At 35.3% G+C, this 23,690-nt stretch overlaps 1 long non-coding RNA gene across 1 annotated transcript in view; it reads right to left on the bottom strand.

The window, feature by feature from the left end:
* Positions 1 to 742: 742 nt before the first annotated feature.
* The window catches only part of LOC124886557, a 44,853-nt gene continuing 21,905 nt past the window's right edge, over positions 743 to 23,690 (bottom strand). Inside the window, exon 2 of the long non-coding RNA XR_007043917.1 lies at positions 743 to 1,246. This is a non-coding gene — a long non-coding RNA (uncharacterized LOC124886557). The remainder of the gene's footprint in view (positions 1,247 to 23,690) is intronic.

The following is a 23,690-nucleotide window of genomic DNA, read 5'->3' as shown; positions in this document are numbered from 1 at the left end:
ATAAAAGTTGCTTGCTAAGTTCAAACCTATGGCACAAGATGGTTTGGGAGTTTTCAATGTTTGCTAATGTGAGAGTAATTCTTGGGCTTCCAAGGAACTAATTGGAGACTAAGAATAATTAGAGTGTAATTAATTAGGTATGGATCTTGGGATTATGCTATCCTAGGGGTAAGTTATGAATGGGTATGCGATGAATCGGCGCAAATTCTATCCATTGATGATATGGTAGGCTAGGTTTAAGGTCCTTAAGGCTAGATCTTCAACAAAGCCTCAAAGATGTCACCCATTGACCCTTCCAAGTACCTAATAAGTTTGACAATTAAAATGACCCAACACCTTAATTGGGTATCCCTATTTCTGGGATGATACCCATGGTATAGTCAACCTCATAATCATCCTTATTTCTAAGTTAGGGAAAATTAGAAAACTGTGTCTATAATTATCTACTATTGCCTTGGTTTCTACATCTCTCTTTCAAGGATGATGTGGGTCCCTAAAGTTCTCCCAAACCCCTCTTTTAAGGATGGTTTATGCTTCCAAGAGCTTGGGATTTTCATCCATCCGATTTGGGTATTTGGGACTTTCACCCACAAATCCAACAAATTTAGTTAAGCAATAGAAAAACCCATCACCAACAAATAAGCATAAGCACATATGAATCATAACTACCCACAATTTAAACGCTATTCTAACATAATCAAAATAGGAAAAACTAGCTACTCATGATGACAATAAACAAAAATAAAAAAAAATCTCCATCAAATTGATTCATAAAAAGTAAAGAGAATGCAAACCACACTTTAAGTTTTTATGAATCCTCAATGGGATTTGCCAATTCTCTACTTGGAGGTCACTCTAATGTCTTTTTAACTCACAAATAGTATAAGTTTAGCTCCAACAAGTTACAGAAATCCTAAACTAAAGATGGGAGGTAGGGTTATAGAATGATTATTCATGGATGAGTGTTTTGAGCTTCTTAATGGGAATTTGGGGTCGGCTATGTACTTTTACAATTTTTTCCCTAGCTGAAATTCCTGCTATCTTGCGATCCCATGTGGATATACCACGATCGCAACTTAGGAATCCCTGAATTCTTCAAGTGATCATGGCCTGCTGGCTTCTTGACTTACCACAATTGCGGTACCGGACACGCAGTCTATACAGGTTATCTAGCTTTTGCACTTCTCTTCCCTCTTTGATCCCTTTTTAGCTTATTCCACTTTTTTTAATCTCATCAACTATGTACCTACAAAACATAGGAATTGGTACATTTAAATCATAAAGTAGTCTCATTCATACCTTTAAAACACAATAGTGTAGTCACAAATTCGATGTCAATGAGTGATAAATTCACCACTCATTAGTGGCTCCCATACCCATGTGTCATTTTTTATAACTTTTAGGTAATAGCCCGAAATGATCCTAAAAGTCTTAAAACTTGAACTAAGGGTCCACCTAACCTAAAATTGATGTTTCAAAGTTGTTCAAATTATCAAAAATAGCATACACAGTTTTTTGACTGAAGTTTTCTCCCGGTATCCAATTTTAACTAGGAAAGACTTCAAAATAGGAAATTGTCTCTAAAAACCAAATTGATTGCCCGATAATCGAATTGTCAGCTCTAGCAAGTTGTAAATAACTTAGGGAAGCTATAGAAATTCTCTAATTATAGAAAATAAGCCAAAATACAGAAAATGACCTGGAGAGTTATTACACTTCGCATACATACAGTTACACATCTTCAACATCTTTAATCTAGCGATCACAAATAACTTGGGAAAGCTATAGGATATCTCTAAATATAGAAAATAAGCAAAAATATAGAAAATGACCTGGAGAATCATTACACTTCCTATATAGATAGTTTCACATCTTCAACATCTTTAATCCAGTGACCTACCTTAAATATCTAATACCATGAGTGTGGAGGATTGTGTCATATCTAGAGGTTCAATCCTAACTTCTTATCTATAGATTAGTTGAATGAAAAGCTAGCCTTTAGTGTTTTAGTTCCAGTAGGATATGATGGTGGAGGATATTGTAGGGTCATCTATGTTATTGGCATAGTGGTCACACTGCAGGGAGGGGCAGCTATCAATTGGTTAGAGTGATCCACAAACTGGTAGAGGTAGTGGTTAGGTTGGTGATAAGTCTTATCTATGTGTTTTTTGGGTCATCCTAAAGATTTTGATATTGTGATCATAGGTACTATTCGTGCATGTGATCATATGACTTCTGCGTTATTTGATCAGAGACCTACTTTCTCTTATGTATCTATGAAATTTACTTTGGGTTGGGACTTAAAATTTGTTTTTTTAGTTGCACCCATGTATGTGTATAGACTTGTTGGATCTCTAATTAGGATTGTCACAAATGCCCTGTAATACATATAGGTCATAGAACATTGGCATATTTAGTGATTTTGGATATGGAGGAGTTTGATATTATTTTAGGGATGAGTTGGATATCTCCTTATTAGGTCATCCTTCATTATTATGCTAAGACTATTATTTTAGTTATGCCCGAGATAGAGATTTTAGAGTTGGAATCTACTTGTAAGCCTATCCATTAGAGATTTATTTCTGCTATCCATGCTCAAAAAATTATTAGAAAAGGGTGTAGGGCATTCCTAGATTATTTTTGGTTTATATTTCAACAGTCTTGACTACTACCACTATTTTGATACTGTGTGAATTCATAGAGGTGTTCCATGATGATCTCCATGATATGCCACTTGACCATGAGATTGATTTTTATATATACTTAGAGCTAGTTACTTGACCTATATCTATCCCTTCTAATAAAATGGCACCGACAGAGTTAAGAGAATTAAAATCTCAGTTAAAAGATATATTAGGGAAGGGTTTTATTCATTCAAGCATTTTTCCTTGAGATTCTCCTATGCTTTTTATGAAAAATTGGATGGTAGTGTGCATATGTGCATAGTTATCGATAGTTAAATAATGTGACCATTTGTAATAAGTATCATTTTCCTGGGATATATGGCTTATTCAACTAGTTGTATGAAGTTGTGTTCTCAAATATTGATTGTATTTTATGTTATTATCAACTCAAGATTCAGGTAGAGGACATCCTAAAGGCTACCTTATGGACTTATTATGGATATAACTAGTTCTTAGTTTTATATTTTAGTTTAACAAATGCCCCAGTTGTATTTATGAGCTTGATGAATGGTGTATTCAACCCTTATTTGGATTTATTTATTATTATTTTCGTTGATGATACACTAGTCTACTCTAAGAGTAAGGAGGAGCATAAAATTCATTTACATACAGTGTTAGAGGTGCTTAAGGAGAAACACCTATATGCTAAGTATTCAATTGGCCAGACTGACTAATATAACAAATGTTCATAGTTTTATGGGATTGTCTAGTTATTATTATTGGCTTATAAAGAAGTTCAACTTCATTTCTTTGCATATCACTTGTCTTACTCAGAAGGAGGTACCTTTTGTATTGAATGATGAATGTGGGGGGAACTTTCAAGAGCTCAATACCTTTCTAACTTCAGCTTCTATTCTTACCTTTCTTATTGAGGGTAAGGATTTATTAAGTATTGTGATACTTCATAATTTGGTTTAGGTGTTGTTTTGATATAGAATCAGAATGTAATTTCTTATGCTCTGAGGTAACTAAATTTGTATGATAAGAACTACCCCACCAAAAATTTAGAATTAGAAATTGATGGTGTTTATTCTGAAGATATGGAAACATTTCTTTATAGGGTCAAGTGTGAGGTGTTCACAGACTGTTGTAAAATTTTAGCATGTTTACTCAGAGGGATTTGAATGTCAGATATAAAAGATGGATAGAGTTGATCAAAGATTACAATAATTTGATTTTGTATCATCTATGTAAGGCCAATATAGTAGCAGGTCTACTGAATCAGAATCTAGTGAGCATGGAAAGTTTAGCATAGTTAGAGGTGTTGAGATTTCTATTAGCTAGAGAGGTACAATCTTTGACTAATAGATTTATGAGGTTTTAGGTGACCAAAATGGGTGGAGTATTAGCCTATGTTAAGGATAATTATACCTTTCTTGAGTAAATTAAAGAAATATAGTTTGAGGATAAGAAACTTAACAACCTTAGGGAGAACATGCTAAAATGTGAGGACAAGGAGGACATTCTTGATGATGAGAGAGTGTTGAGAATTTTGGATGTGTATGTATACCTCAAATGGGCAACTTTATTCCCACTATCCTTGTAGAGGCTTACAATTCTAAGTTCTTAGACATTCGGGCGCAACCAAAATGTATAGAGAATTAAAGAAGCATTATTGGTGGAAGAGAATGATGTGAGACATTACAAATCTTGTGACTAAGTGTCAGACCTATAAACATGTTAAGTATAAGCATTGAAAACCTGATAACATTTTTTAAACAATTCCCATTCCAAAAAATAAGTGGGAGAGAATAACCGTAGACTTTGTTATTATTTTTCCTAAGACCCTAAGAAAATATGATTACATTTAGGTAATCATTGATCAATTAACCAAGTCTGGATACTTTATTCTGATAAGAGTGGACTATCATCCAGCCAAGTTGGCTAAGATTTATGGGAAAGATATTGTGAGACTTCATAGAGTGCATATTTCAATTATGTCAGATAGAAGTACGCAGTTTGCCTCCAACTTTTGGGAAACGTTTCAAGTAGAGTTGGGCACTAGGTTGGACCTAAGTACAACCTTTCATCCACAGACCAATAGGTAGTCAGAATAAATAAACCAGGTACTTAAGGACATATTTCATGCTTGTGTTATAGACTTTGGAGGTCAGTGGGACTAATTGTTGTCTTTGTCTGAATTTGCATATTACAATAGCCTACTCAAGAATTGACATGGATTCTTTTGAAGCTTTGTATAGAAGAAGGTGTAGATTTCTAATCGAGTGGTTTGATGATTTTGAGGTGAGACATTAGGGTACTGATATGTTGAAAGAGTTAATAAAAAAAGTTTGGTCTATCTAAGAGAAGTTAGTAGCAACTCAAAATCGATAGAAAGAGTATGTAGATAACAAGGTAAAAGATAAGCAGTTTGAGAAGGGTGAATGATTTTGTTAAAAGTATCACACATGGAAAGTGTAATGAAGTTTGAAAAGAAGGGAAAGTGTAGTTTGAGGTACATCAGACCCTTTAAGATATTGAATAGAGTAGGGTTGTTGGCCTATAGATTGGATCTACCACCTAGTTTATGGATAATCCATCTATTTTTACATATATTGAGCTTAAGAAGTATCATGGAGATTGAGGCTACATCATTTGTTGGGATTTGGAGTTATTTGATAAGGAGCTCTCTTATGAAGATGAGCTAATCCTAATTATAAATAGAGATGTAAGGAAGTAAAGGACCAAGGTTATTTTGTCTGTGAAAATACATTGGATGAATTATCCTATTGAGGAGTCCATGTAGGAAGCTAAGGTGGATATGCACAAGTGCTTTCTTCACTTGTTCATTGAGTTAGGTAACCTTTACTTATCTTATGCAAAATTTTTGTTAGTTATTATTCGGGGATAAACATGTGGTAAATTAGTAAAACTTTCCTAAAATAAGAAGTAAAACTTTTTCTTAGTCCTTCCCTAAACCAACTTGTGAAACTCCAGGCTTGCCTAGTTTTAGGTGTATTATGAGTGTAGTGTGGTATAGGAAAATTTGGTAGTTATGGGTGTATCGATTGGTGTATTTAAGTTGTTTTGTGTTAAAGGATGAATTTAAGAAGTCATAGAAACTTTTGGTGCATAAAATGGGTGAGTAGAACTCTAATTATAGCAATTGTCATAAAAAGGTTAGTTCATAATGTCAAAAATTGAGAAGTGTGTTGTGAAATAGCTAAAGCTAGGAATGGATACCAAGCTACTAGTTTCGTGTTGCTGCAGTGACAAACTATCAATGCAGCGGCAGAAGTATCACAATAGTGATAGACTATTTTAGCCTGAATATTATTGCAGTGACAAATCTGTTGCTGCAGCGATAAATCTATCACGGTGGTGATATTGCTATAGTGATGAATCTACCACTACAGCAGTGAAAATGCAGAATATTAGTTTTGAAAATTAATAACTTTATTTTTTATTCCCATTTTTCTAAAATTCATTCAAGGGTAGAGCTAGGGCAATTTTTCACCAATTTGGTTGTTTTCCATTTTTGAGGCAAGTTTTATTTACTCTTCAAACCTGAAATTACTCCCTTATATCTTTAGAATTGTAAGAATCATAGCCTTAGTTTAAATTGTAAGTTATTCCTAAATCCATAAAATGGTGGGAATCAGCGGAGAATGACTTTATTTCACTTGTTATTAATCCTAGGTGTTAGAAAATACTTCCTAGGGTAGAACTTTTCTTGGTAATCGTGAATATAAAAAATTCAAAGAGATTAAATGGTAGAAAATCCTAGAATGATGAACTAGGTTAAGTTTATAGGTTGAAATTGATGAGTTTGGGGTTTATGATTCTTAGAAGTATGGAATGTTGTGTTGAAACATATGTATAAGTTGTTTATAGATCAATAATAGGCAAAAATTGAAAGAAAAGAAAGATTATGGCTAAATAGTGTTTTTGGGTAAGGAATTGAGATAGGTTGTGGTTTAATAGCAGTATAGACTTGATTTGACTCTGTGCTTATATATAAGACAAATGTATTTCATTAGCCTTTGGACATTACTTGTGATTATTGATTATTAGTATGCACTGGGCATTGAATTGAGATGACACTGGGATGGAGTGTCACTCTAATATTTTTATCAAATTGAGTGTTACACCAACACTCTTATTGAAATAGGTGTCACATCAATATTTGTACATCGACTAAGCTTGTCCCCTATTAGTCATAGCTAAGGTTCCCTAATAATCTTAGTATGTGTGTAAACTTTTCATACATGAAATCATTATAACATTGCATGTATATTGTCTTGACAATTATTGAATGAATCTGCCTAAGTTTAAATGATGTACTTGTATAGTTGAAATCTAATTATATGAAGAGAATTTTGATTTGTTATTTTAAGTGTTACAACTATACATTTGATTGTCAGTTAATTTTGATTTGTGTCTTGATTGCTCCTTACTTGTATTTAAATTGCTTATTTGTATGGTGTTTGGTTTAGTCGATTGATGATGCCTACCAGTATTTAGTTGTTGTACTAATACTATATGTACTCTTATTTTGTTGAGTGTAAACTGTGTTCCAATGTTTGAGAGCCCTCAACTTTAGTCTATGACTCCAGCTTTCAATCACGGGTGAGCACCATGTTCGAGCAGTTATTAGATCATCCATTTTACTAATGTCCTTTGTTTTGGGATAGTGACATTCCTCTTTATTTAATATTTTAAATTATGTTTTACATCTTGTCTTAGATATCTAGAGTTCTTGTACGGTGACTTTTGGGTCCTAGGGAATGTAATAATTAGAGATACTTTTGCACTCTTAAATTGGTTTGGTATAAATGAGTTAGTAATGGATATTTTTTTATATTGTGTTCAGTAATATAGATTGTATCTAAATGAAAAAGATGGTTAATGTGAGCTCTTTGGTAATTGGCTAAGGATTGGGTTACATAGTTCTCTTACTGTAGTGTTAGGGTGGGTGCCACTCATGACCATTTTAGTTGTAACACACTCGGATTAAAATTTTTGATTGGATGGATATCATTCTACCATAATATAGAGAATATAATGCATGCATATCAAGACATTAAGAAGGAAGGTCAACTATTGATGTGGACAAGGATTATAATTTGTCGAAGAGTAATCTAGATCATGGGTGAAGCATGAGTTTGGAGTCCACAAAGGGGAAGAAAATTAGGTCCATATCATTTCTTGTTGATGTGTTTAATAGATTCAAGCTAAAGAATAAGAGCTAAGAAAAAAAGTTATTGGACAGTTTAGAAATGTAACAATTGTAGCTGTGATTTTTATCTTTTATGGAAATTTGGTCATTTTGCCCTTCTCCATAGTTTCTATATTCTATTTATGATTTATGGGATGGTTGGAATTGTCCCCGAAGTACTCCGGAGTGATTTTAGTGAGTTTGAGGTCCTTAGAGGGTTTAAAAGTGGCTAGTTTGACTTTGGTAAATATTTTTTAATCTGAACGTCAGATGGAAATTTTGTCAATTCTATTAGATACAGAACGTCAATTTTGGGTTAGTTATATTTAGTTCAAATTTGGAGCCTTTATATTGTGTTTCGAGCTCTTATATGAAAACTAGTTAGAATAGCTTTAAAAAGGGTTTTGTGGTTAATTTGATGTAAAATAATCTCCTTTCGAAAGATAGTTCCATTACGTCTAGAACATCAAATTATGTGGGGTCCTAAATAAATCCCAAAGGTCCATTTGAAGGATTTTTCTTATTTCCCTTAGTTGATGCAGTTGTTTCTGGTGTTGATGGATTCCTTCTTCCTATTTTGGGCTCTTGATCGCATTCACAGAGAAGAAATTATTCTTTATTACAAATGTGATGGTAGAATTGCAATTCCAAAGAGTTAAATGGTTTGGTTCTAGGTCAACCTTCATCGTAATCATGAAGGTTTGAACGTGATCGCGGTAATCGAGTTGAGATAGATTCATGTTCGCATCATGAGGCTAGTATTCACATAGGATATCTTATGTCGGGATAGGTTTTAAATCATTTTCTCATCCAAAATCTCATTTCACCATTTTTCATCTTTGAGACCATGGTTTGTGGCAATTTGAAAGAATATTTTCATCAAACTTAGCTTTAAAAATCTTGATTTCAAACTTGAATTTTGGGGTTTTACTCGGTAAATTACCAAATTCGTTTTTCTTTGATTTCAAGTCCATTTTCAACCCATTTTTAGTTGATTTTTTTTATTTAGACTCCTTTAATATGGTTAAACATGATTCTTAAATAAAATTCCAGATTTACCTTTTTTGATTTGGACTAGACATCAAACTATTTTTGGACCCCAAAAAAATAGCTATATAGATATAATTAGACTCCTTTTGACTTTTAGATTACATTTTTGACAGATTTGCTCAAATCTAAAGCTTCTCTTAAAGGAAATACTCCATGTTGAAAGGTCCAGGCTAGAGATTCGATGATTCGAGGTAGGTTATGGCTTAACTTTCTTCAAAATAACTTTGGTAGTTAACTATCATTTAAAGTATGTTAAGGGTTGGGGATTTCATCGCGGGAATTATACTTTGAGTTAGTTATTTTATCGTGTTGTCCGTATAGGAGCCTATATGAGATTTATGGTTGACTTGAGATATTATTATAGTTTTGATTTCTATGTGGGGGTTTATGTGCATATTTTATTAACTTGATAGACAATTATTGTGATATACCCAATTGGGGTTTGGCATTGGTCTTATTTTGAGCATTAATTGCCTTTATTAATATTGTGATGCCTGAGTGGGGCTTGACTTGATATATGTAGATGATTATTCATTATTGTGGTGCCATGCAAGAGATCATATCATGACGTATTGGATTAAATTATCATATAATATTTGTCTGGTTATAAGCATGCATCCTCATTTCAATTATCTATATACATGGCATCGGAACTACAGATTGATTCTAAAAGAAAATCAAACACTTTATAAACCCTTGGCCGATGAATGTGCCCACAAAGTTGATTGAGATATGAAAGTGAAAGTATATGGGTTGTGAACCTCCTATGGTGTCCTATCTTGGAAGATTTTGCTTGGAAGGTGTATACGAGGTGATATTGAGATATTACATCATGGCCATTGCATTACATTACATCATTTTGAATCTTTTTTTGATATTTATATCATATAATTAGCCTTCTTTATTAACTATTCTCGTGTGTAGTCTTAGCTTGATATTATTCTTATAGAAAATAGTAGGTGATATGACAAAAAGAATTCACAATTCCCAAAATATGAAAAGAAACCTAATGAAATGGAAGGGATTTTAGAAAGATAAAGGCTCACTACTTTACAGCAACTCAACCAAGGTACCACACCACCTAACGCTGCACATAAGTAATAGAAAGTCCCTCGGACTCTACAAAATAAAATGATACGGTGTCTAGGGATGGTCAATGGGCAAGCACTGGTATGTAACTCAAGGAAAGTGATAAAATAATGTCATTGCAAAAAACTAATCAAAGCCAGATGCACAATATTTGTATATATACACATATATAGGATACCGAGAAAGGGACAGGGGTCATAAACATGAGAGTTCAAAATATTAACCTAAATTGTGTAGCTCACTCCATCCTAAAGGAATGCATGGGCTATGTGGGTTCGGTCCTCCCTACTAAAAAAGCCCCAGAGCGTGTTAGCCGCACGGGCCGAGGAAATCGAGGAAAGTCTAAAGTCACCAAGGTGATAGCCATTCAAAATATAAAGTGTGCACTAAGAACACGGTCACATAGATCCCCACATTGGCTAGCGTGGTTTTCAATGTTGGTCCCCCCAGAACTACATCTTGATGGTAAGATACGGAATTCCCTTTAAGCCCAAATTAAAATAGTTTACACATAAACCCAACCATAAACCAAGGAGTCTTCATTAAGGCATTTATTAACATGGTATCGTCATACCAATATACTTCCAAGCAAATGCAATTATACCAAACCAACCCATATAACTATTAGACTCCCAAGTTCCATTTGAAATTAAAACCATGGCCACCAAGGGCCTTAATAAACCATTTTTTATCCATTTATCCTTTAATGCAATGTAATGTTTTCAAAAGATAAGTTAAATCATACAATTATCCAAATTCAAGATCAAGTTTACAGGGTGGGTTGAGGCTAATGCCATTACCAAGTCCAAAAACCATAAATTTAGGAAACCCATGTCACCTATTCAAAACCCTACCATGTTTCACCAACTTAATCTAAAATAAACCATTTATCAAGCATGAATAGCACATTTAAAAAATGGAAAAACAATTTAATTAATAATCAATCAAAAGTCCTTAGTCCAATTTCAAACCCAACAATGCATGGAGGTTGAGTAAGTAAATACTACAATGTAAAAACACAAGTTAGGTATGAGCAACATGCCTGAAATATGGAAGAATTTGAAGAGGATTCGAAGTTTGGAGCCTGAGTGTTAAGTCATAGGAAAGAGTTTGAAGGGAGGAAAAAACCAAAAAGACCCTACACAAAATGTGAAGGAAAATCCTGAGATCAGTCGTCATGAGTTGGGTAATGACTCATGAGGTATGACCATAAGTTGTGGCCCAGAGTCGTTACCTGAGGACCGACAACCTAGTCCTTCACTGTTATGACATGGATCTCTCATAATGACTCGTTGTCTAATGTAACGATTCGTCATAAAGAATTGTGCTCAAGGGATAAACTCTTGGGTATCCTTCTATTCTGACAATGAGTCCCTCTTAACGAATCATTGTGTCTCATAGCAGGTCATACCACGGACTCGTTGTCAAGGGACCAAAAAGTAGGCTTCCTTGCAATCGTGGTAACGAGTCCTCCTACAGATTCATTATGTTTCGCAATAAGTCGTCACCAGGGATGTTATCACTGGTAGTTTTGACATCACTTCAGTAACTTGGCTAATTCAATTATTTATATCTTTGAGGGTCTAGATCCCAAGAATTTTGGGTCTTATATTACCCCATCCCCCTTTTTTGGATCATTCATCCCCAGATGAGAAGTTTGGGCACCTTTAGAATGATAAAAGAAAGAATTCAAACAGAATCCATGGACAAATTCAAAATGCGATAAGAGGGAAACAAAACTTATACCTTAAGCACTGCCATCTATCACTATCACTGGAAACAAGGATATGTATGTGTCTTTCATATCTTCTTTAGATTCCCATATAGCTTCCTCCATCTTTTGAATTCTCCAAAGAATTTTTACCGAAGCTATATCCTTAGTTCTCAATCTACATATTTGCTTATCCAATATTTTGACTGAGGCTGCCTCATAAGACAATAAATTTGTAACACCAACATCCTCAATAGGCACTATCAAAGAAGTATCACCCATATACTTTTTCAGCAAAGACACATGGAAAACAGGATGAATCAAAGCCAAACTCGCCGGCTAACCCAATTCGTAAGTAACGTTCCTAATTCTCCTCACAATCTGATATGGACCAACATAACAGGGACTGAGCTTCCCCTCATTTCCAAATCTTATGACTCCTTTCATAGGATAAACCTTCAAGAATACCCAATCACTTACTTCAAAATCCAACTCCCTCATCCTCACATATGTGTAAGATTTTTGGCGACTTTGAGTAGTCTTAAGTCTTTCTCTAATCACTTTCACCTTCTCCGTGGCTTGGTGAACCAAGTTAGGACAATAGAACCTAGTCTTACCAGCCTTAAACCATCCAATAGGATACCTACAACATCTACCATAAAGAGCCATCTGAATGCTAGAATAATAACTTTTATTTTAAGCAAACTCAATAAGAGGAAAATGATCAACCCAACTTTCCTTAAAATAAATCACATAGTCCCTTAGCATAGCCTCTAAAGTCTAGATAATACTCTCTACTTGCCCATCTATTTAAAGGTGGAAAGTAATACTAAGGTTCACCTTAGTCCCCAAACCTTTCTCAAACAAGCACCAAAAATAAGAAGAGAATTGTGTACCTCGATCTAAAATGATAGAGACCGGAACTCTATGCAACTTAACTATCTCCTAAATGAACAACTTAGCATAATATTCTCCTGGGTAATTAGTCCTCACAGGAAAGAAGTGAGCAAACTTAGTCATCCTATCCATAATGACCCAAATGGAATCATAATGATTGCGAGTTTGCGAAAGACCCCTAATGAAATCCATATTGATCATCTCCTACTTCCATATGGGCAACTCGATCTCTTGAGACATGCCATTAGGCCTCAAATACTCTATCTTAACTTGCAGAAAAACCATACACTTAGAAACAAAATTCCTCATGTCCCTTTTCATAGTATTCCATTAGTAGATGTCCTTAAAGTCATGATGCATCTTAGTCAAATACGGATGAACTGTATATCTAGACTCATGAACTTTGGTCAAAATCCTTTCTCGCAGCCTATCAACATCAGGAACACACAATATTTCTTGATACCTCAAGATGCCATCTCCCACAATCTCAAAAGCCATAATCTTTTGCTAACCCACATCATCCTTAATTTGCATAAGCATGGGATCTAAAGTTTGCTTCTCCTTTACCTAAGTACCAAGAGATGATTTAACCACTTCCTGAACAATTACTCCTCCATCCTTAGAGTCCAAGAGACGAACTTCCAAGTTAGACAGTCTGTGGATGTCTTTCACCAACCCTCTATTCTCTTCATCAATGTGAGATAAGCTCCCTATAGATAACTAGCTAAGAGCATCAGCAATAACATTAGCTTTCCTTGGATAGTAGTGAAGGTTCATCTCTTAGTCCTTAAGAAATTCAAGACATCGCTCTGCCTGAGGTTAAATTACTTCTGCATAAATACATAATGTAAGATCTTATGGTTTTAATAAATATCCACATGTACCCCATACAAATAGTGGCACCATATTTTCAAAGTAAAGACCACAACCATCGACTCTAGGTCGTGAGTCGAGTAATTCCTCTCGTAAACCTGAAGTTACCTGGCTTCATAATCCACAACCTTACCATGCTATATCAAAACACAACCTAGTAAGAAATGGGGTGCATCACAGTATATAACAAACCCATCAGTACCTACGGGCAAAGTCAAAACTGGCGTAGAAGTCTACTTATCCTTCAGCTTCTCAAAACTACTCTCACAAACCTCAGACCATAAAAACTTAACCTTTTTCTTTGTTAGCTTTGTCAACGGAGCAGCAATAAAAGAGAAACTCTCCATAAATCTACTATACTACTCAACCAAGCCCAAAAAGCTCCTAATGTCAGTTGGAGTCATGGGTCTAGGCCACTTTTCAATTGACTCAACTTTCTGTGGATCCCCCTTGATCCCTTTACCAGAAATAACATGCCCAAGAAAGGTCACACTACCTAGCTAAAATTCACACTTAGAAAATTTTGCATACAATTTCTGGTCCTTAAAAGTCTGCAACACAATTTTGAGGTGATTAACATAATCCTCCTCACTTTTGGAGTACCTTAGGATGTCATCAATGAAGACTATAATAAATACATCTAGAAACTATATGAACACCCAATTCATAAAATCCATGAAAGCAGCCAGAGCATTAGTCAACCCAAATGACATAACCAAGAACTCATAATGGCTATACTGGGTCTGGAAAGTAGTCTTGGGAATATCATCCTCCCTAATTTTTAACTGGTCATAGCCTGAATGGAGATCAATCTTAGAGAAACACTTAGAACCTTGAAGCTAATCAAATATATCATCAATCCCAGGAGTAGGGTACTTATTCTTCGCTGTAACCTTATTCAATTGATAATTGTCTATACAGATCCGCAGCGACCAATATTTCTTTCAGACAAAAAGTACAGGAGCACCCTACAAAAAAACACTAGGATGAATGCAACCCTTATCAAAGAGATCCTTTAATTGCTTTTTATCTCCTTTAGTTTAGTCGGATCCACCATATAAAGAGGTATAGAAATAGAGAGGGTATTTGGTAGAAGATCAATCCAAAAATCTATCTCCTTATTAGGACAAATTCCAGGACGATCATCGGGAAAAACTTATGAAAAATTATTAATCACAGGGACAGATTGCAAAGAGGGACCCTTAGAATTGGAATTCTTAACCCAAACTAGGTGATACAGATACCCTATGGAAATCAATTTCTAAGCTTTAAGATAGGAAATAAACCTCCCTTTGGGCACTAAGAAACTCCGTTACTATTCAATTATCGGCTCATTAGGAAAATAAAAACAGACCTTTCGGGTCCTATAGTTTAGAAAACCATATCAGATCCACCAATGTCTCCCTACAATGAATAGACACCATACAACCCCTTTAGATTTTTCTAGCAACAATAGAATCACCCACTGAAGTAGAAATAGAAAAGGGGTTGGAAATATTTTTAAGACCAAAATCAAGGTCCATAAATACATAAAGGGTCACATAGGATAGGATAAAACCCATATCGAATAGATAATAAATATAATGAGAAAAGAGTTGTAACATACCAGTTATAACATTAGGGGATGCCTCAGATTCCTGACAAGTAGCATGACCATAAAGATAATTTTGGCCAGTGTTGGTACCTAAAGTGGTGACATTAGGTATAGGAGCCAAAGAAGTAGAGATCGGAACCTTATTGGCTCCAGTGGCAATTTTAGCTATGGGAAATTTCATTGTATATGGCCAGGTTGACCATAATTAAAACACAAATTCCTCTCATCCTCAAAATACCCATGGTGATACTATCCACAAAATCAACAAAGAGGATAAGGTGGGGCTAACTGAACTTCACTAACCTAAGACTGGGCATCCTGCACCTCAGGACCATTGCTCGCCTAAAAACGATGATCACCTGAGGACTTAGGATAAAGAGCACTAGCCAACGAATAAAAACTTCCCCAATTCCTCTTCTTAGTCTACTGCCTACCATCTCTCCTACAGTTTTGCTAACTTGTACCCTACTCTGAATATCTAAACTTCTTGCTCTACCTCTCTTCCATCTCTACCTACTTTATTTTCTCTTTCTCTACCTATTGCATATAAACCACCATCCCAGAGATGTCCATACCATTGTTCAGCACCTTAGCCTTGCATTCCAACACCAAATCACAAGACAACCCAAAAGTAAACTTTCTCATCCAGGACCTCATATTAGATACCCTTCGGAGAATAACGAGATAGCTACTGAAATGTCAAGGGCATAATCCTTCACATTGATCTTTTCCTACTTCAAGTAAACAAATTCTTTGGCCTTAGACTCCCTCAAATTCTGAGGAAAGAGTGATCAAGAAAGGCACCTAAAAACTCATCTCACACCGCTGACTCAACATCATCACCCTTAATCACTTCCCACTTCTCATACTACTGGTAAGACACATCCTTCAACTGATAGGAAGCAAACTCCACACCCTCTAAATCAGTAGCATGTATAACCCTACAAATTTTCTCCATATCATCAATAAAACCCTAAGGATCCCCCTCAACCTTAGAGCCTGTAAAGGTTGGGGGATTCAATCTAAAAAATGGGCTAATTAAGTGACCTCAGATAAACTAGTAGTAGAACCAAGATGATCAGACCGATGAGACTACAATGCCACCAGTTGGGTAAGCATATGAATAGACTAACAGAACTCTGCATTAGAAATATCTCCCTGAGGTGACTGAGCATAAATATCACCAGCCCAGAAGCCTAAAAAGTACTATTAGGGACCGGTGGAACCCCACGTGGAGTAGTACATTTAGTAGTAGTACATTTAGGAGTAGGGACCCTAGATCGAGTCTTCACTCCATAAATAGGGTGAGTTCCCTCTATATCTTCCCCGAGTGGGACAGAGATTCCAACAGAGTTTTTATGACAGTCTGATCTTTGGGAAGACATGATCTAGAATAAGAATAAGTAAGGAGTTAGAGAGGATTCAAGTTAACTAGACTCTATAGCCTAAAATACACAAGAAAGGGAAGCATTCCTAAATTCTTCATAGCCTCCCCCTATAAGTGTGGCATGCTACACACCCATAAAAGGGGCTCTACTCAACACGACTTTGAGGAAACCCAAAGATCCTAAATTATTCTCTAATACCAAGCTTGTCATGACCCAAACCCAGGCCTGGCCGTGATGGGTAATCTCAAGCCCCTATGGGTTGGAGACAACCCTTTCTTGGTTCAAGAGCAACATAAATATAGACGACAAAAGTTAACCAAAATAGAAATAAGAAAGATAATTAAACCAGGTGATAATTCTAAGAAACAAAACAAACAAAAAACCCAATACTTATCCATAAACCCTCTAAACCAAGAATATCAAACTAAGTCAGGACCCCGACTATGACAAAAAGAAATTCATAATTCCCAAAATATGAAACAAAAAACTAATAAAATAGTAGGGCTTTCCAAAAAATGGAGGCTCACCACTTTATAGCAACTCAACCAATATACCGCATCACCTAACATTGTACAGGAGTAACAGAAAAGCCAACGGACCCTACATTATAAAATGATGCAGCATTCAGGGACGGTCAGTGGGGCAAGCACTAGTATGTAACTCAAGGAAAAGTGATAAAATAATTCCATTGTTAAAAATCAGTTAAAACAACATGCACAATATTTATATATATATATACATCTATAGGATGTCGAGATACAGACAAGGGTCATGAACATGAGAGTTTAAAGTATTAACGTAAACTATTTATCTTGTTCCATCCTAAAGGCACCCATGGGCTATATGGATCTAACTCTCCATACCAAAAAGGCTCCAATACGTGTTAGCCTCACTTACCGAGGAAATAAAGGAAATTATAAAGTCACCAAGGCGATAGATATCCAAAATACAAAGTGTACACCAACCACACAGTCACATAGACCCCTACATTGGCAAATGTGGTTACCAGTGTTGGTCCCTCCCGAGTCTAGACCTTCACAATGAGCTACACAATTTCCTTTAAGTCTAAATTAAAATAGTTTACACATAATCCCAATGATTAACCAAGGAGTCTTTATTAAGGCATTTTCTAACATGGTATCATAATACCAATATGTTTGTAAGCTAATGTAATTATGCCAAACCAATCCATATAACCATTAGACTTCCAAGTTCTATTTTAAATCAAAACCATGACCACCAAGGGCCTTCAAAAACCATTTTATCTGTTTATCCTTTAATGCAATACAATGTTTTCAAAAGATAAATTAAATCATACAATTATCTCAATACAAGATCAATTTTATAAGGTGGGTTGAGGAAAATACCATTATCAAATAAAAATTCATAAATTTAGGGAACCCATGTCACCCATTCCAAACCCTACCATGTTGCACTAACTCAGTCCAAAACAAACCATTTATCAAGCCTGAATAGCCCATTTAAAATATGAGAAAACAATTCAAGTAATAATCAATCTAAATCCCTCAACCCAATTTAAAACCTAATAATTAAAACATAGAAAGGTTGAGTAAGTAAATACCACAATGTAAAAACACAAGTTAGGTATGAGCAACATGCCTGAAATATACAAAAAGTTGAAGAGAATTGAAAATTTAATACCTGAGTGTTAAATTTCTTGTAACACCCTAGTGTCTTTTGACTTGGAAGTTAAAGAGGAAACTAATATAGTTTAATCTAGATAAATATAGGCAAAGGGGTTATTTGGGTGTTTTAAAGTCGAGAGAAAGACTTTGAAGGAAGGAAAAGACCAAAACAACCCTAATTAAAATATTCATGAAAATTTTGAGAACAATCGTCACGGCTTGGGTAAGGACTCATGAGGTCGGACCACGAGTCATAGCCAGAATCATTACTTGAGGATCGATGACCTAGTCCGTCACTACTATAACAATGGGTCTCTCATAATGACTCATTATCGGATGAATGAGTTGTTCTGAAAAATTGTGGTCATGGACTGAACTCTTGGGTATCCTTCTATTGTGTAATACCCCATATTAGACCTAGCTAAGTTATCTCTTAGTTGCATGTATAAGAGGCTTAAAGCCTAAAAATTTTACAAAGTGTTGGGGACTTAGTTATATAGTTTTCCTCTTAACTTTGAGGATTTTTAAACAAAAAGTTGAAGAGAATTGAAAATTTAATACCTGAGTGTTAAATTTCTTGTAACACCCTAGTGTCTTTTGACTTGGAAGTTAAAGAGGAAACTAATATAGTTTAATCTAGATAAATATAGGCAAAGGGGTTATTTGGGTGTTTTAAAGTCGTGAGAAAGACTTTGAAGGAAGGAAAAGACCAAAACAACCCTAATTAAAATATTCATGAAAATTTTGAGAACAATCGTCACGGCTTGGGTAAGGACTCATGAGGTCGGACCACGAGTCATAGCCAGAATCATTACTTGAGGATCGATGACCTAGTCCGTCACTACTATAACAATGGGTCTCTCATAATGACTCATTATCGGATGAATGAGTTGTTCTGAAAAATTGTGGTCATGGACTGAACTCTTGGGTATCCTTCTATTGTGTAATACCCCATATTAGACCTAGCTAAGTTATCTCTTAGTTGCATGTATAAGAGGCTTAAAGCCTAAAAATTTTACAAAGTGTTGGGGACTTAGTTATATAGTTTTCCTCTTAACTTTGAGGATTTTTAAACAAAAAGTTGAAGAGAATTGAAAATTTAATACCTGAGTGTTAAATTTCTTGTAACACCCTAGTGTCTTTTGACTTGGAAGTTAAAGAGGAAACTAATATAGTTTAATCTAGATAAATATAGGCAAAGGGGTTATTTGGGTGTTTTAAAGTCGTGAGAAAGACTTTGAAGGAAGGAAAAGACCAAAACAACCCTAACTAAAATATTCATGAAAATTTTGAGAACAATCGTCACGACTTGGGTAAGGACTCATGAGGTCGGACCACGAGTCATAGCCAGAATCATTACTTGAGGATCGATGACCTAGTCCGTCACTACTATAACAATGGGTCTCTCATAATGACTCATTATCGGATGAATGAGTTGTTCTAAAAAATTGTGGTCATGGACTGAACTCTTGGGTATCCTTCTATTGTGTAATACCCCATATTAGACCTAGCTAAGTTATCTCTTAGTTGCATGTATAAGAGGCTTAAAGCCTAAAAATTTTACAAAGTGTTGGGGACTTAGTTATATAGTTTTCCTCTTAACTTTGAGGATTTTTAAATTAGTCTTCCTGACCTCGAGATGTTGGTTTTTGAGTTAATTCATGTTTAGGGGTGTAAGGATCAAGTCTCAGGAAAGTTTCATATTTTTCAGATAAAGATTGGGTTGTGTTTTGATTTTGATTTCAGCATCTCACCGCGATAGCGATGCGTTCCGCTATTTATAGCGATGAGACACTCACCGCATTGCGGTTCCCTTTTAATTTACATTCCAGTTATGAATTTAATCAGGGCAGTTATATCTTTTAACATCGACCCAATTCATAAAAACATGAATGAAATCTTTAGTTTGGGAATAATTTCCCCATATTCTCTAATTTTCTTAAAAAAAAAAACCCTAATTATCTTCCAAGAACATAAAATTCAATCACCTCCTCCCCAATAAAACCAAGAATTTAAGTTTTCTAATCTAAGAACCTTTAAGAAAGTTTTAACATTGGACTTCTTGTATCAAGATTAAGGATTTAAGGTATGTGTGATGTTCATTGTAACGTCCCACATTTTGGACTGGAATGAAAATTTGTAATTCATATGCATAGATGTTCTAAAATCCTTAAATCCCATGTAATTTTAGTGTTTTAATCAATTATATAGTGTGGGAATCTATTTGAGCATGAATTTAGATCATAGAGGTCCCCTAACTCAAGGACAAGTTGAAAGCTTTCCTATCGTTCAAGTTTTAGTGAGCGTCAAAACTTAGGTTAACTTCAATCGACCATAACTCGTTGTATATATTGAATTAGAGGATCTAATATATATCAAACGGAATTTCTTTGAATTATTTTGCAAACGATATTAATTTCTCTTAAATCTGATATCGTAGCAAAATGTTATGCCCATTTTAGTCTAGCATGTCAGCCTGAAGAACTGAGTGACGACATTCGTGATAACTTATCACAAGTGTGATGACTTATCAAAAACGTCGTCACCCTTAGGCATAATCCATCCCCCGTGACAAAATTTCTTAAAAGTTATCACAAGTGTGACAATTTATCACGAATATCATCAGCCTTAGGCAGAAACCAGCTCCCAAGTGACGACATTTATGGCGACTTATCACAAATCTGACGACATTTCAGCCTTGGTCGTCAGCTAAGATTTTCAGCAATTGTGAACTGGTTTTGTAAGGGTAGTTTGGTCTTTTTCTTCACTTCCCACGACTTATAAACCTCAAGGGACGTAACTTTCTCTTATTTTTCTTTAGTTAACATCTAAAAAACCCTCTCTTACACTTTCAACCACAAGATTAGGGTTTTTATTAAAATCATCTCCCAAAAGCAAGATTCAAGCCCTTTTTCCAAGATAATCAAGAATTAAGTTTCCCAATCCAAGAAATCTCCAGCAACTCATCAAAGTTTCCTTTCTAAGGTATGCATTGTGTTCATCCATGGATCCCTTTCATTCATGGAGATTAAGAATCATGTTTTAAATTATAAATTGTGATTTCCTTGTTGTGTTATGACTATATTCATGTTGATGATTGTTGTTTGGATTCAAGGTTGTATGTTGATGTGTTTTTCATGAAGCATGTGAGTAGGATATTTGAAACCTGTGAATTTTGGATGGATTAAGATTGTCAAATTGATAAGTACACCTATGCCCAAAGTTGTGCATGTAAGGTGTTTGATAAAATACCAAGAATGATAAAATCCAAATTTTTATGACTTAATAGTGCTTAAATGAAAAGTCCATATTCTATTCCTTATGTTTTCACATGAATTCTTTGTTATTGATATGTGTTGTTGTTATGAGTTGTTGTTGTGATATGGAATGTCCATGATATTGAGATATGCAAGTATACCCATGTTATATGTATTCCCTTTCATGTATAAGGTGTTGAGAACCATGTATAGTATGAAATCCCCTACTTATGGTATAATGAATTTTGGATGTTATTCCTATGATCAAGAAGTATCATGTGTGTTAGTTTCTTTCCATATAGTCCTGCGGGTACTTGTACCCGAAAAATGTAGTTGTGTGCCTAAAGATGAGTCAGTCTCAAGATAATCTCAGTTGTGCTATGATCAATAGAACTCAGTCAATTACAAAATTTAAAACTCTCAGATAGTTATAGAACTTAAGAAATCTCAGTAATCTAAGTATCGTTATCAGTCCAGCTTTAGTTCAGTACTTAGCTCAGATCTCGGTAGTATTCAAGAAATCAATTCAGAACTTAGTATCATTTAGTCAGATAATAGATTCAGTAGTATTCTATTAGATGATGGATCCAAGTAAACTCAGTCAGCTCAGTCAAGGAAGAAACTCAATAACAGCTTTAGTTCAATTCAAGTACAAGTTCTAAGAATCAGTTCAGAGTCTTTCAATTGGGAGTAGGAGCTAGGACCGAGCGAGTGCAGGGATGGCGGCTCCCCGTTAGAGAGGTATAGTCATTAGGAGCAATCCCTAAACTCCAGAACTACGTATCCAGTGCTAGATATAGGATTCACCCATCAGAAAAAGGCTTGTCACCCGTCAGAGAGGCTTGGATATTATACTGCCTTAGGCTGACGTCCTACGAGGGTCACCTGTCAGATAGGCTTGACCAGAGAGGTCTTTACCCGTGGCACGGTATTTACACCCTTCCTGCTGGGGTTACAGGTTAGAGCCTGCCAGTTCAGATTTGGGGTATGTCAGTTAAGTGAGAACTCCCACAGTTACAATTTTAGTATCAGTCTTTAGTGTAGAACTCAAAAATTAGGACTATTAGATACAGTCATTATTCTCAGTAAGGAACTCAGATAGTTCCACAAATTCATAGACCACCCGCTAGATAGACTTGGTCTAACATAAAGTTATTCAGTATCAGTACTTACAGAGGTCACCCATCAGATAGGCGATCTCAGTCTCAAATTCAGTTGAGTATTCTCAATATCAGTTCTAGAGATCTCCTATTAGTTAGGCCTGATCTCAAGCTTGTCACTCTTAATCATTATTAGAAGAATTAGACTATCAAATACAGTCGCTCAGAATCAGTTACATCGGTTAGGCCAATCATCACAGTTATATTAGTTAGATCAGTCGTCATAGCTTACGTTATCAGTATTCAATTTCAAGACTGTTAGACACAGTCAATCAGACCAGTTCTTCATAATTCAAACTATCAAAAATAGTCATTCATCTATTCAGTATCTTAGTATCTGTAATCTCATGTTGTCGGCATTCAGACTCAATAGTCAGTATCACCACGAGTTCAGTTATAGTTACTTAGGTATGTATGTATTCTCATGTTCATATCAGTCAGCATTGTTCATGCATATAAACCCTTTGCATTTAGCCTACCTCACTCAAATACTCAGTACACTCAGACGTACTGATGTATTTGCGCTATGGTGTTTTATTTTACGCCATAGGTTTAGAGGCACGAGTTCTAGAGCAGCAGTAGCATTGCAAATTTCATCAGTTAGAGTTAGAAGTGAGTCCTCATCCTTCGAGGACATGATTATTTCTCTATCTTCTCATTGATTAGTTCATTAGTCGGAGTTAGTTGGGGACATGTCCCATCAGCTCTTTATTTAGATTATTCAGACAGTAGAGGCTTTTAGACTAGATTACAGACTAGATTCAAACTTCAATATTTTGGTTTCGTTTTGGTATTGTGATACCACTTTATTTAGACATTGTTATTATTCAGATTATGTTCAGTATTGAACCTTATGACCTTTCAGTTCAGGTTTCTGCATTTATATTTATATATTACGTAGTGTACAGGTACATATATTAGTCATAGGTTAGCTTATGGTCCCTTGGGGTCATGAAGACCGTGTAGTATTTCAGTTCAGAAAATTAGGGCATTACAAACTTGGTATCACAGCCTAAGGTTCAATACTATCCTAGGAAGTCTGAAAGCCACATTTAGTAGAGTCTTGTACATGGGTGTATTATGTGCCTCATTTATGTGCAGGAGGCTATAAGATGTTTTAGGAATAGTTTCCCTTCTTTCATGTCTCAGATCGTGCTATAGAAAGGTTCTCTAAGAAACTTAT

Source organism: Capsicum annuum, chromosome 8 (genome assembly GCF_002878395.1).
Source record: "Capsicum annuum cultivar UCD-10X-F1 chromosome 8, UCD10Xv1.1, whole genome shotgun sequence".
Lineage (NCBI taxonomy): Eukaryota > Viridiplantae > Streptophyta > Magnoliopsida > Solanales > Solanaceae > Capsicum > Capsicum annuum.
This window is presented reverse-complemented; position numbering and strand designations above follow the sequence as displayed.